Source organism: Lipotes vexillifer, unplaced genomic scaffold, assembly GCF_000442215.2.
Source record: "Lipotes vexillifer unplaced genomic scaffold, Lipotes_vexillifer_v1.1 scaffold335, whole genome shotgun sequence".
Lineage (NCBI taxonomy): Eukaryota > Metazoa > Chordata > Mammalia > Artiodactyla > Lipotidae > Lipotes > Lipotes vexillifer.
In genome coordinates this window covers 126,456-132,135 of record NW_006781329.1, presented here as the reverse complement: position 1 = coordinate 132,135, position 5,680 = coordinate 126,456, and the positions used below count along the sequence as shown (strand labels likewise).

Sequence of the window (5,680 nt, the reverse complement as noted above, 5' to 3'; positions counted from 1 at the left end):
GGAAAGAGACAGACGCATGCATAATTATCATACACGTGGGGATTATGTGCTTTAGGATGGGTGTGTGCAAAATGCTGTGGGAGCACAGAAGAAAGTCACTACTGGTTTTGGTGGGTAGAGAGGAGGATTGGAGAATTAAGGCTTCTTGGAAAGGTTGGGTTCTGAGGAGCATAGAAAATGCAGGGTGGTACAAGCAGAAGGGATAGCAAAAGCAAAAGCATAAAGACCCAAATTATACGGGCAGCTGAGAATGGTACAGGGTGCATGGCTATGAGACCTAAAAAGTTAGACTGGGCCGGAATTTGATAGAAATTGAAGGGCTTTATCTTATAGGTGATGTGGACCCATTGAAGAGTTACAAGCTTAGGATATTATCAGATCTATTTTATTATTCTATTATATATGACTCTTAAGAAGAATTATATTTATTTAGCTGCTGTTATCTGTCAGGCACCCTCTATGCATTTTACATATGTTATTGCATTTTAAATCTTTACAACTTTATGAGGTGTGAGCATTATTATTCCCTTTGTACTAAAGAGGAAATTGAGGTGAAGTAACTTGGCCAGGTCATTTAGGGAGTAGTGAAGCGAGGCTGGGCCTTGAACCTGAGTTCGTCTGACTTACTTGAATTTTACTATCCTGCCCCCACTTTTCTGGTGGGCCCGTAATGAGCATTTGATAATTATTTTATGAGTTGTTCCTTTTCCATCAGGCCATATGGACCACATTGCAAAAAGACCGGGGTAGGAATGGTGGTGGGGAAGGGGAGAGGGGAGAGAACGGAGAACGGAGACTGGGCTCCAGAGCTGAAGGGTGGCCCTGGCTGTCTGCCGATAGTGAGACACGCTTCCATTCTGAAGACGCCCTCACCTGGGCACAGTGGCTGCCCTCGGACTGGCAGGGCCAGTATCCTGGTTGGCCTTTGGCATTCGGCAGAACGGTGTCTGCGTTCTCTGGGCACCGCCTGCCTGAGTAGTGTGGTTGGCTGGCAAGAGCCTTAGGATTCCAAGCCAGGGATGAGTTGCAGCCACTATTGCCAGGGGCTCTGGTGCCACGACCAGGCCACTGTTTCACCTGGAGAGTCGACAGGAGGCCACAGCAGCCTCCTCAGGCACCCTGGTGTGTGTAGGTATGATTATGTCTTCCCCAGATTCTTACCTGATAATGGAACTAACTCGTCTGCTTCAGCAAGACCTGGACTCAGAACTAATAAATCCTAGGATGGAAAGCTTGGCTCTAAAGGCTGCACCGGGAAGCAGCAAGTATTTTCAAGGACCCCGTTCCACTCCTCCCTCCCAGGGCTCTTCCCACCCGCTGTGGACTCTCTCTTTTGGGTTTGCTTGGCCGCTTGATGGACGTGTGCTGTGCTCGTGGGGCGCCACTGGCTGTGTGGTGTGAGCTGAGGTCACATCACGCCAGACCCCATCACAAAGAAAGGTTCTGTCCAGCTGGGCTGGTTCCTGGCTCTGTGGCTGGTGTATAGAAACAGTCATTATGTTATGGCGGAGACTCTGAAACAAATGCTCTCCTCGGCCCCAGGACCTGTCCCTCAGTGTGATGAAAGTGCCTTTCTGTGGGCTGTTTCTGCAAGAGGCAGGCGGGTTGGTTGTGTGGCTCAGTGGCACCGAGCACAGGCCTGTTCCCTCATCTCTCTCTGCTTGGCGGGTGTCCATCTCCCCACATCTCAGTGGTCCAGCCCCACATGCACTTTTGTGCTGCGACCCCCTCCCGGCCTCTCCTCTCATAAGCAAATACAGCCTCAACATCAAACAAACTCCCCCAGACCTGGAGTTTGGAAGAAAGTAGAGAACACCGGGTTTGAAGAGTTTTCTGTTTTCTGTTAAAATTACCTTCTGATTCGGAATCCAGTTGATAGAGGGCGGCATCAGCCCTGTTCAACCTTGAGCACCAGAGGTAGGTTCTCCAACAACAAATTTATTGTAACATGATTCTGAACACTTTAAAGGCCACACCGGGGAGGGGGAAGGGGAAGCTGGGACGAAGTGAGAGAGTGGCATGGACATATATACACTACCAAACATAAAATAGCTAGCTAGTGGGAAGCAGCCGCATAGCACAGGGAGATCAGCTCGGTGCTTTGTGACCACCTAGAGGGGTGGGATAGGGAGGGTGGGAGGGAGACGCAAGAGGGAGAGGATATGGGGATATATGTATACATATAGTTGATTCACTTTGTTATGCAGCAGAAACTAACAACATTCTAAAGCAATTATACTCCAATAAATATGTTTTAAAAAAAAAAAAGGCCACACGGAGTTTGTCCTAATGGACTTCTCTTATGTGTTCTCTTTTTCTTAAAAAAGAAAACTAAGAAATTGCCTGTAGTGTTGAAATAGCAGCAGCAAAGAATCAGGGGTTCTCCAAGTAAGAGTCTCATGTGCCTCTCAGCTCTCTACCCCAAACAAGCGATGCTGTCCGTGAGCTCTTGTTTGCATATATGTGCCCCAGTCCTTAATCTGAGGGAGTTTGGTGAGCAGTGACTCACTAGGATTTAGGAGGATTGTGCATTCTCTTAGTGAGGGTGGATTTAGAGGGGTGGACTGAGCCTGGGCGTTGTCTGCGGGGCAGAATTCAGATGCCTTGGTCCCATTGCTTCCTGGAGGAGGAAGAAGCAAGTGCTGGGTTTTCTCCCATCTGCAGAGCTGGGTTCTGAGCTGAGGTTTCTTCAGGGTGGGGCAGTTGTTCAGGGCCGCCTCTGTGTGCAGGCGAATGAGTAGGGTGGCCAGCGGCTGCAATGAGGAACCCGGGGAGCTGGACCCCTGGCCTTGGCTGCCGTCTTCCTGTCCCAACACCTGGGTAAGGGGTCGTCCCAGGCTACTTGCTCCACAGGGACTTAAGAAAGAAAGCCCTTTCAGTGTGGGGGGAGAGGTTTAGTCTCTAATAAAGAGGAGCTTTAGCGCTGGGATTGTGGCTGGCATTCGCATTGTCTGGAGTTGTTCGTGCCACGGATATGTAGAATTTGAAAATCACCAGCAGGGGTGGAGACCACTTTCTTTGGGTCCCTGAAAGCCTGTCACATCCGTGGTTGTGAGAGAGTGGCATGGACATATATACACTACCAAACATAAAATAGCTAGCTAGTGGGAAGCAGCCGCATAGCACAGGGAGATCAGCTCGGTGCTTTGTGACCACCTAGAGGGGTGGGATAGGGAGGGTGGGAGGGAGACGCAAGAGGGAGAGGATATGGGGATATATGTATACATATAGTTGATTCACTTTGTTATGCAGCAGAAACTAACAACATTCTAAAGCAATTATACTCCAATAAATATGTTTTAAAAAAAAAAAAGGCCACACGGAGTTTGTCCTAATGGACTTCTCTTATGTGTTCTCTTTTTCTTAAAAAAGAAAACTAAGAAATTGCCTGTAGTGTTGAAATAGCAGCAGCAAAGAATCAGGGGTTCTCCAAGTAAGAGTCTCATGTGCCTCTCAGCTCTCTACCCCAAACAAGCGATGCTGTCCGTGAGCTCTTGTTTGCATATATGTGCCCCAGTCCTTAATCTGAGGGAGTTTGGTGAGCAGTGACTCACTAGGATTTAGGAGGATTGTGCATTCTCTTAGTGAGGGTGGATTTAGAGGGGTGGACTGAGCCTGGGCGTTGTCTGCGGGGCAGAATTCAGATGCCTTGGTCCCATTGCTTCCTGGAGGAGGAAGAAGCAAGTGCTGGGTTTTCTCCCATCTGCAGAGCTGGGTTCTGAGCTGAGGTTTCTTCAGGGTGGGGCAGTTGTTCAGGGCCGCCTCTGTGTGCAGGCGAATGAGTAGGGTGGCCAGCGGCTGCAATGAGGAACCCGGGGAGCTGGACCCCTGGCCTTGGCTGCCGTCTTCCTGTCCCAACACCTGGGTAAGGGGTCGTCCCAGGCTACTTGCTCCACAGGGACTTAAGAAAGAAAGCCCTTTCAGTGTGGGGGGAGAGGTTTAGTCTCTAATAAAGAGGAGCTTTAGCGCTGGGATTGTGGCTGGCATTCGCATTGTCTGGAGTTGTTCGTGCCACGGATATGTAGAATTTGAAAATCACCAGCAGGGGTGGAGACCACTTTCTTTGGGTCCCTGAAAGCCTGTCACATCCGTGGTTGTGTAGCTCTCCACTCCGGCCACCACTTTCAGACTGTAGAAATCTTTTCTCTGGGCAAGTTGGCATTTTTGAGAAAACTGAAGCTTGAACCTCCAACCCTTACACTGTAGTCTTCACGTTTTTGCTTCCCCCGTTACCAGGGAAACCATTACCAGAAGTTGGATACGTGCGAACGTTTTCTCTCTCTCTCTCAATATAGCTTGACACAAACTCTTGAGGACTGCCAGGATTTTAAAAAAAAAATCCTGCCACTTAATTTTTCTTTTTTTAGCTACCCGAGGAAAAATCCTGCTTTCTTTTCTGATCCCAGTTCACACTCCAAAACCTCAGACCAGTACAATGTGTATTAAATTTATTTTTTAAAAGACCCAACAGGGGCTACCCCGGTGGCGCAGTGGTTGAGAGTCTGCCTGCCGATGCCGGGGACACGGGTTCGTGCCCCTGTCCGGGAGGATCCCACATGCCGCCGAGCGGCTGGGCCCGTGAGCCATGGCCGCTGAGCCTGCGCGTCCGGAGCCTGTGCTCCACAGCGGGAGAGGCCGCAACAGTGAGAGGCCCGCGTGCTGCCAAAAAAAAAGGCCCAACAAAACAACAGAAACTAACCAGCATCATAAAATTGAGAGAGACCAAAAAAGCAAACCAACCAACCTAATCAGAGCCTGAAATAGATGGAGCTGATTGCCTGGCTTGATTTTTCTGTAAATGGCCTTGGAGAGGACACCCCCTTATGAGGCTCCTGTCCCCACCCCTCCGTGCTTTTAGGAATGAGGACTTCCTCCCTTTATATAGAGATGGTGGGTCAGGGAATATTAATTATGCATCATTCCGCTTTCAGTGATGTTTATGTGGATGAAGTAGGATCGAGGGAAATGAGCACTAAATATATTTTAATCACCTTTGCTGCTTTGAAAGAATTCCCACAGATAATCGTCAGCTCATAGCAGCGTCAGTCCATCTGTCCGCACGCCTCCCCTCGTCCCTGGATGAGAGAGAGGGAAGCGGCCTGCAGCGTGTGGCACAGTCTGCTTCTTGAGTAACTAAAAGAAATTCCCGATGCTCTTGGGCCAGGGTCATCTTGCTAGCACAGTCACTGAAAAAACAGAGACCCTAAATTTGAGTCAGGGCCCAGTTGGTTTCCGGGCTGATCGGATTGTCACCGTGTGTCTCAGTTTACAGAGTGGGACCCTGTCCCCCCAGCTGTGGAATAGCTCTGCTCTGAAGGGGCTTAGCACGGCCTTCTCAAGAAACCTCCCCAAGGAGCCCTCCGGGGCCAGGGTTTAAACCGACCCAAATCGGATCTTCAGGAGAGAAATCCTATTCTACACCTCACTCCAGACACTCAGGGCACGATAATGTTTTGGGGTTTTTTTTTTCCCACCTCAACTGATCTCAAGAGATCAACGTGGAGAAGAAAACTCAAATACCTTTCTACTAAAAAGAAAATACGCTGCTCGATACCTGTTTCGATTTTGATGTTACCAGGAGAGTGTGTCTGCCTCCTCCTTCATGAATATATTCTGTAGCCACGTGAGTCCATTTCTTTTTATTTTGTGGAGCAGTGGAGGCCCTCATTCCTGCTTTTAT

At 49.2% G+C, this 5,680-nt stretch overlaps 1 protein-coding gene across 2 annotated transcripts in view; it reads left to right on the top strand.

Moving 5' to 3' along the window:
* KIF5C (kinesin family member 5C) overlaps positions 1-5,680 on the top strand; it is a 167,377-nt gene that overhangs the window by 60,486 nt on the left and 101,211 nt on the right. The gene's annotated exons all lie outside the window — the stretch shown is intronic.